General features: G+C 37.6%; 1 non-coding gene across 1 annotated transcript; it reads left to right on the top strand.

Annotated features, from left to right (window-relative positions):
• Positions 1-698: 698 nt before the first annotated feature.
• LOC114636279 lies at positions 699-838 on the top strand. The gene has a single exon (XR_003713600.1). It is a non-coding gene; the product is annotated as a small nucleolar RNA SNORA48 (small nucleolar RNA).
• The last annotated feature ends 8,889 nt before the right edge of the window (positions 839-9,727 follow it).

The following is a 9,727-nucleotide window of genomic DNA, read 5'->3' as shown; positions in this document are numbered from 1 at the left end:
ATTTGTTTTCCAATGCCTATTAGATGAAAGAGGTTTGGAATCAGTTAAGCTTAATTACTGTAGAGTGGAGGTGTTGATTATGCCAGTTATTATCAATTAGGCATATTAATAGACACATATGGTGTTTTGCTTTTATATAGGCAAAATTGGCCTCTTTACATCCTTTTCTAAGGAGGGGTCTGATGTTTATATTTTTTTCTAATAGTGCAAGGCTGATCTCATCTTGAATTATTAGAAACCTCATCAACATATTTGCTTTTATTTCTTCACTTATTAGTTGACTACTTCATTCATCAATTCATAGATTCATGGTTTTTAAATCACCAGCTAGTCACTTAAAGATTTATAGATTCTCAGACACATTATAAAACTTTAAAGGTAATAGTGAAAACATTAATTCATTCTATTTGATATACTATTTATACTTTTTAAAAGGTGAGCAAAATCATCACCATATACTAAAAAACATTTCAGATCCTTAAGAATAGGAGAGAAATCAGAACATTAAGACAGACTGTTGTAAAACAATGAAGTATATATTTTTAAGACCCTGACAGAAAATCACAAACAACTAAAAAATCAGAATGCAGAGCTATGGAGCCTTGTCCCAATGAATACATATACAAAACTCTCCTACATTTAAGCATCAGGCAATATTATGGAAGAACAATAGAAAGACTATAAGAGTCAGAAGATAGTTCCCTTGGTGATGGGCAAAGAAACACCTTGGTGGTGGAGTTCTTATATTAGTCAGGGGCACAGCAGATGAAGTCCTTTGTTCATCCTAGTTTGATGTCTGACTTGATGGCTAAAGTTGTTTTATGCATAGGACACATAAATATCAAATCAAATCAAATCAAATCAAATCAAATCAAATCAAATCAAATCAAATCAAATCCAGGCAGCACAGTGGTGAAGGAGAAAGACAGAATGAGATCAGCAGACCACCATGCCACCCACCAATTTGCCCTCCAGTGCTTGGCACAGATGGGCCACAGAGGCTTGCTGGCATGCCACATATTGTGCATAGAGGATGTCATTCAGGGGCATTCCAGTTACGTGGCCAGCCTGTAGCTAGAGCCACCTCAGTGTACCAGTATGTGGTGGTCAGATGAGAGAGAAAGAGAAATGGAGGAGGTTGGGCATTATGAAGAATGACAGAACTGAAGACTTAAGGGTAGAGTGGAGTAGCCTTTTGTGAGTGGTCAGCTGTAAGGAGCCATAATGAGACAAGCTAATAATTAGCAGGTGATCATCCTGAAATGGCTTGCCTTGGATTATTATATAATCTGTGACAAGTGAGAACTTATTCAGCAAGGCTGTAAGGGACTTATTTTAGGAAAAATTCCTGCTATTAATTTGATTTTCCTATTATTATTAAATATATGTAACAATCACTAAGCAATATCACACCCCTTTAGAGCAGATCTCTGAAGATCCACGAAGATATACTGTCCTGTAGTAATGCTATATAGACAAATAAATGACTTCTTAAGTCTTAATAATGATCTTATAAGAATTCCTAAAATTATATCAATGATTATTAAGCTCTTTAGAGTGGGACTGCTATTAGGTCCCTTTATGATAGTCAAAACTGCAATGAGAACTCTGCCAGTCTCCCAAATGTAATCAGTTAATTGCTTTTAGATAGTAACCAGACTTTCTCCTACTCAGAGCACATTCCAAGAGGTTGTAAAATGATTGACTAAAGATCACTAAAAGGGAACTAACAATTTACTGTAGGTGCTAGGATAGAAGATAAAATATTGCCTGGGTTTATCTATATAAAACTTCACTAATTTTTTAGTTATAGTTGTAACCCTTTAGTGAACCTGTGGAGTTAGACCGGTGATGGATGTTTAGCCAGATAATTACTCCTAATGAATATGCATGTAAACATTCTCTGTTGTAAACTTCTATTTTAATTTATGATTTGATTTTTGGTGTGAACTTGTGATGAGCTTTGTAACATGTTCTCTGAACGATGTATAAGTACTGAAGGCAAAGACAAAGAGAGGGTCATTCGTTCCTTCCCATCCTTTTCCCCTGCCTAGAATTTTTCCCTTAGAATTTTTTCCTTATTAGAATTTTTTCCTTTTTCTCCACTTAGGACCTTTCCACTTTTCCCCTTAGATAGCTTTCATAGGAAACTTTTTACACTTAGTAATAAACTCTATAATAACTTCTCTAAGTGTTTTTTCTTCCTCCGACCTCAGACTAGCAGGCATAAGCTAGAGCTCAACAGTTCCTGTTTAGATCATACAAAGGTTATTTACTTAATCATTTGCTGTTTTTAGGATAAGGTGATAAGTCCAAGAAACTGCAGTTTCTGGCTTCAGCAGATCACAGAAGGCACGTCAGCTACAGTAGCATAGTAAGTAAATTTTTCTAGCATAGATTAGTAAACTTTTATTATACAGCAACTCTAAATATCTTTTAAGACCAAAGTCTTACCCCGAATCTAGTATGACCACATCTTAAACCTGCCAATGCTCTTCCCCCTCTGCTGCCTCAAGAAGAACCGACAAGAAGAGAAGAAAAAGACTTACCCACCAGGCTGGGGCTGCCTTGCCCCAGCAGTCAGCCATGCCACCTGGGTCATGACATGGTCCCAGCCCAAGCTGCTGCTGAGGGCCATGTCTGACACTGTGGCTATGCAGTGGCAGGGTTTGGTGTTAATGTCCTTGGCTCATATTACCACTAAAGAACATGGGAATGTCCCTGAGGAGGGCAGTAGCAGAAGGTTACCTGGATGTCCAGGGAGCTGTATAAAACTGAACCTGACTCTCACTGGATACAGCACTCTGGAGAACTGGCCTCATCTCTCACCTCTGGCAACACTCAGGAGAGCAGGTCCTGCATATCCATCCAGGCAGCACAGCAGAGCTAGTTCTGTTGCCAGGGGTGGAGGTGAGGGCATGAGTGTTGGGGAACTGATCCAACTATTCATCTGCCATGGGGTGGCATGGGTATAGTGGTGTCCACTTCCTCACCCCTGAGTCATCCTCTGGCATTCAGAAAAGCTGCCCACAGGGTTATAAGCTCATGAGAGCTATCCCTGCCCCTGAACTAGCTACAGCACTAAGGAGAGTAGGCCCTCCACTTTGCCTGGGAAAACAGTGGAGCTGGCTCTAATGGCACAGGCACAGGTGAGCATTTCTGGAGAGTGTGAGAGTGGGAGAGCTGGCCCAGCCCTTCACTGGCTCTAGCACTTGGGAGAGTGGGTTCTGAACCTTGCAAGTGGGTGCACCAAGGTGAAGCTGGCTCTGGAGGCATGAGAAGATGAGAACTGACCCTGCCTCCTGCTGATAGGTACACTGGGTGGTCTAGACAGATCAATGCTGGAAAGCTCACCCTGGTGGTGGGGTAGGATAAGGGAGAGCTGGTGGGCATCATACAGCTTCCATGAAGAGATGTTTTCTATCCTTTTGTTGTTGTTTGTTGTTTGTGTGTTTTTATTTTGGGAGAAGGTTGGAAGGGCAAAGGATAGATATGAGGGGACAGGGAGATGGATGGGACTGGGGCTAATGATGTGAAACTCACAAAGAATCAATAAAAACTTAAATAAAAATGAGTCAGTGAATTTGCTGTGAGATTGTCTTCTAGGAATTGTCAGAAGTTATGCAGATAATGTCATGAGCAGACTGCCCAAATGTAAGCTGACACAGCATGACACCAATGGCTTTGTCAAAGTAAGTGGAGGAAAAGACAACAAGGCCTCAAGCCTGCACAAAATACTACAGGCACTGGAGGATTTCTTTGGTTCTGGTGACTGTCTTTGGGGTGTTATTTTTGGAGAGAGAAATTTAGATGAGAAATAATGTGATAGAACCTTCTAATGCTAATGCTTTTTTACGCTTTTATATTACAACTTCTGCCTGACCGATGGCTGTCTGTCAAGAATAACTGGACATCATTACTTCATGAAATTAATAGTGAGCATAAAGTAAAATGAAGAACTATCCTATTCTCCAGGTATTTTTTCTGCCTAGTCCCAAGCGCTTCATTATTTATTTATAGTGGTTCAGGATAAATGCATACATGGCCTGTGTATGCATCTGATAAAACGTGTTAAACATCACCCAGAAGTTGGCAGCAAGGCATAGAACTCACATCTACTCACACTGATTTACCTCAAGCAAGCTGCAGTCAAAACTGTTAATAAGCTACGTTTCTAACCAGCCTCACTTGGATATCACTGGCTATTCTTTCTCTAAGCAATTATTCTCTGGATTAGTCAAATTTATATCACTGCAAATTACATCACTTTAAGTCAAATTTCATTCAGATAGAAACTGGCTTCAGAAGGTCAAGCTAGAAAATCCAGTACAAATATCAAGTCTTGCACAGCCTGAAGTCAGTGTTTCTTTGACTGCAACTAGACATTCATGTTTTGATGCTAAAATGTCAATAAACACATGAAAGAAATAACACTCTTCTTAATTTCACTAGTTCAACATGGCATTTCAAAGCACAGTGGGCTTTGTTCCTAGAGTTTAATAGACATGGTTGAGCAGATGGAACACAAAAAGACAAGCTGTGTTCCAGTTTATTTTCAATGCAGCACTGTTGTCTTGAGAACCAGCCATCCCATTGAACTTGTAAAAACACCAGCAAATTCAAAATGCAGAGGAGAGTGTCAGTATGAAGGCTTATTGTCAAGCAACAGTCCAGGGAAAGCAATTTGTTAAAAACCAAGACATTTCTTATAGAAATACTAATTTAGTTAATCAAGGGGATAATGGCTGAGGAAGGTGAATTATGCTCAGATGTGGTTCTTATGTCATTCTAATACCATAAATGGATCCAAAGCATGGCTATACTGATGATACACAGTCACCATGGCAATGGCTTGGTATTTTGTGTGATCCAATAATATGATGTCAGAAAATGAGAAACAACTTCCTAGGGTAAGCTAACCTGTATAGTATGATAAAGGAAAGGACTCCAAAGCTTCTTTTGTGTTTTTAATAAAATCTGATATCAAACACCTGAGTTCCCTTTGCCACCAACTGCCAGGGAAGTAAGGAATCATACTTTCACTAGGCAAGCTCTCCTATGCGCCCTTTGAGTTTGAAGTTTAAAGTCTGTATTTGGTATTTTGGAAGAGAGGAAGGTGTGAGGAGAGGTGTAATGATGCAACAGAGTACTACATGATACGTGGGTGCAGCAGGCTATAGAAAACAGTCACCCAATTAGGAGGTCTTCACGGTCCCAGCCTCACATTTCACTATTCCTTAAAAAGGGCTCCAAGTAGTTATATCTTCTTGCCTCTACTTTGTCCATGTTTACCATTTCTGCAGAGTAGTTGAATCTAAAGCAAATGTCCTTTCATTTTTACTCAAATGTATGCTAAGAAGTCTTCTGCTTTAAGACAAAAAAAAAGCAACAAGGAGCAGATTTACTTTTCTACCTTAAACAGCCAACACTGACAGAATGTGTGAGATAATTGTTTTCAGCATCAGTCCACAGATCGTTTAGAAGAGTGACCTCAAGAGAAGAAAACAAATTGAACAAATTGGGTGAGCTTACCATTGTGCCAGCTCACTACCTAGATGGAACATGTAGCCTAAAGTAAAGGGCTAGGGGAAAGAGAAAGAGGGAGAACTGTGCAACAGAGACGAGATGTCCTTCCCCACTCTTCTCTTAGGAAGAACAAAACATAGAAAAGAAAATTTAGAATGTTCAGTTAAAGTAAAAAGGTAACCAAAGTAAAAGTTGCCACATTCACATCTTAAATTGCAGAAGAATGAACTTAATTAACAATAACAACAACAACAATGACCACAACAATAACAACAGAACAACAACAACTAAACAAACCAAAATAAAAAATCATGAGGCTAATGCTAGGATAGAAAATATCCAAATGGGATGTAAAGATAATTTACAATGCTCATGAAGTAATAAGAAAACTGAAAGGATAAATCTGAAATGAAATTGAGATACACACAAAATCACAGAAGAATGTATTGGCATTTATAGAACATAATACTTCTCAATAATAAAAAGAATTGAAAGCAATGTAGATAATGAAAAATTTAAAAGTTGCTGTAAAATTATCAAGAAGCCATGCTTCATGTAAGTTATTGGTATTAAGGGAAAGTGCACCAATTTTAGATGTCACAGTAGAAAGTGAGTCACATTCTATACAGAAAATAATAGCAGGTGGTTTGACATTTTCCTCAGCAAATAATTAGCAGTGTTCTAGAAAGAGACATCCCAAAAGTCAGGGCAATTTTCTTTTTATTTGTTTTGTAAATAAGCAAGAGGTTCAGAAACCATGATATTAGAACTTATTATCAGTCAAACTTACAAAGACTGTATGTAATTGGAGGCCCATATAACTTATGTGAAATTTTAAAAGATTTTCTCTGAGTTTATATGAGATTTGTGTGTGTGTAAGTATGTGGGTATACATTTACACACACACACACACACACATATGCATATATCTATATCTATACAAACACATACATACATCCCTACATATACACATGTGTGTATTTATATGTATCCAATAGTTACAGAGGTGAACATCTTTATCACTCCTACTCTAAACTTTTTTCTTTTCTTTTTTGTTTTGGCTTTTTTTCCCAATCTGCTTTTATACCGTTTTAATTAAATGCAAGTAGTAAGGTTAGTTCTAGGTTAAGGAACTAACAATACAATAGGTGCAAATAGTCAATGAACAAGCAAGACAATAAACACAAATAGTCAAAGAACAAGCAAGGCAATAAACAAAGTCCCATGATCACTTCTGTGATCACTGTTTCTAAGGGCTTATCAGGATCAACAAAATATCTGAGCCTACTTCGCTGTCCTAACCCAAAGTCATTTTCATGCCTGAAGCCTAATTCTTTGTGTTAGTCTAAGATTTATATTCCTGCCTGAAATTACTTTTTTGTTTTAGTTTAAGATTTAGATTCCTGCCTGATATAGCTTCTTTGTTCTAGCCTAATGTCAGATTCCTGCCTGAAGCCCATTTCCTTGTCCTTGGACAATGTCAGATTCCTGCCAAGCAGCCTCAAAGCTTTCAACATCTCCCCCTTTTTTATTTTATAAGAAAGACTGAGCCTGTCTTAGGTCATTCTGGCAAGAATGGCTTTTCTTAAGATTTGTGGAATATGCATTATCAAAAGGAATGCTCTTCTGTCTTAGGTTGGTAAGTCTCTGTGCAGAATCGTCTTTGGTTTGCCAGTCTGTTAATTTAATAACTCTGTCTGGGAGTCCATTTTCAGTTTTAAGTCAAGTCATGTACTTTGGTTGCCAACATGTTGATTTTGTTAAAGACAAGCTTTAACATGATGGGCAGGAATAAAAGTATTCCCAGGACAAAATGGTTAGCATGATCAAGCTATATATGCCATTCTTGAAGCTTGACCAAAATGGAAATGTTTACATCAGGCCATGGATAATTTTATCAGTAGTATCTGCATCATCAAATCTCAGCAGAGCACCATTCTTTAAGTTCATAAACTCATTATGTAAAGTTAAAACATCCAGAGAGGTGTTAGAATTATGCCAAATACCCTGCAAGTGTCTTTAAACTTTTTCCTAATTATAATGACTATCATTGTAAATTTTAGAAGTAACCCAACTACATTGGTATTTGGCATGACACTTGAGATGGCTCCTTACTCTTAAACTCTGAACCTCCTTCCAACAAATTGAGTAGGAGAAAGAGCATCAATCCAATGTTCCAAATGTCTTTGTAAATCGTCGTATATACTCAACACAATAGTAACATTACATTAAATACTGTTGAAGAAACAAAAGTAATTTTAACATGGCAATTAAAAGAGCCTTAACACATGCACTCATACTTATTTTAAATCCAGATCCTGTCCCAATTTTATCACTTGCTAGCATAACATCAGAGATAACTCTAGATAACTTTCAAATATATTTCAGAAAATGTCCAGAACCAGCCTTCCAAATGAAGCCTGTTATTCCCAGTATTGGATTGACTTCTAAACCAGTACATAATTGAGTCCCATTTAAGAAAAATACAAGTGTCATTATAAATTCTCTCTTTTTTGTTTCCTCTGTCCCACAAGGTCTAAAAACTTGAGGCAAGGTAGCTTGTTCCAACTGGGATATAGGCAAGCAAAAGTGAGTCAGGAACATATGTCCAATACAGCTTTCCAGTCACCCTTGTTAGGGCACTCAGCAAGCTCACAGGTCCGCATCATTCTTTGCCCCAGCATCAGTGTGTCTCACCAATCACTCTGGCAGTTACCATGCTCCTTCAGCATCCTGCAGAAAAAAAAAAAGCACAAACATGCCCTATTCTCCAAATTAAATACCTAATTGTGATCACACCATATTTCAGTAAGTAGATCCATCCTTTTTACCTAGGCATAAGTATGCCTAGTTGTAGGGTGCCATAGACACCAGAAAGTTTCTTGGCATCCAAATTTTTTACAAAATTTAAAACAAAAAGAACATGATTTAAGTAAACTTTTGGTGTATGAAAATATACCTCCCCCTTTTTTATCTTATGAAGATATTGTTTTAAAGTCCCATGGGCCCATTGCACAATACCTTGTCCTTGAGGATTATAAGGGAAGCCAGTAATATGGGTAATATTAAATTGTTGACATGGATGACTAAGGATGTTGAACATTTGTTTTGGTGCTTCTTGGCTATTTGAGTTTCCTCAGTTGAGAATTCTTTGTTTAGCTCTGTATCCCATTTTTAAATATGGTTATTTGGTTGTCTGGAGTCTAATTTCTTCAGTTCTTTGTATATATTGGATATTAGCCCTCTATAGGATGTAGGATTGATAAAGATATTTTCCCAATCTGTTGGTTGCCATTTTGTCCTATTGACAGTGTCCTTTGTCTTGTAGAAGCATTGCAATTTTATCAGGTCCCATTTGTCAATTCTTGCTCTTAAAGCATAAGTCATCTGTTCAGGAACTTTTCCCCTGTGCCTAGGTATTTGAGGGTCTTCCCCAACTTCTCTTCTTTTAGTTTCTGAGTATCTGGTTTTAGGTCAAGGTCCTTTATCCACTTGGACTTGATCTTTGTACAAGGAGATAAAAATGGTTCAATTTTCATTCTTCTACAAGCTGACCTCCAATTGAACCAGCACCATTTGTTGAAAATGCTGTCTTTTTTCCACTGGACAGTTTTAGTACCTTTGTCAAAGATCAAGTGACCATAGGTGTGTGAGTTCATTTCTGGATCTTCAGTTCTATTCCATTGACATTCTTGACTGTTTCTGTACAAATACCACGTTGTTTTATCACTATTGCTCTGTAGTACAGTTTGAGGTCAGGGATGATGATTCTCCCAGAAGTTCTTTTATTGTTGAGAATAGTTCTTGCTATCCTGTGTTTGTTGTTATTTCAAATGAATTTGCAAATTGCTCTTTCTATTTCTATGAAGAATTGAGTTGGAATTTTGATGGGGATTGCATTGGATCTGTAGATTGCTTTTGGCAAGGTGGCCATTTTTTACTATATGTATTCTGCCAATCCACAAGCATAGGAGATCTTTCCAAGTTCTGAGATCTTCTTCGAAATCTTTCTTCAGAGACTTGAAGTTTTTGTCATACAGATCTTTCACTCACTTGGTTAGATTCACACCAAGGTGTTTTATATTATTTGTGACTATTGTGAAGGGTGTCATTACCCTAATTTCTTTCTCAGCTTGTTTATCCTTCAAGTAGAGGAAGGCTACTGATTTATTTGAGTTGATTTTATATCCAGCCACGTTGC

Source organism: Grammomys surdaster, unplaced genomic scaffold (assembly GCF_004785775.1).
Source record: "Grammomys surdaster isolate TR1022 unplaced genomic scaffold, NIH_TR_1.0 99, whole genome shotgun sequence".
Lineage (NCBI taxonomy): Eukaryota > Metazoa > Chordata > Mammalia > Rodentia > Muridae > Grammomys > Grammomys surdaster.
This window is presented reverse-complemented; position numbering and strand designations above follow the sequence as displayed.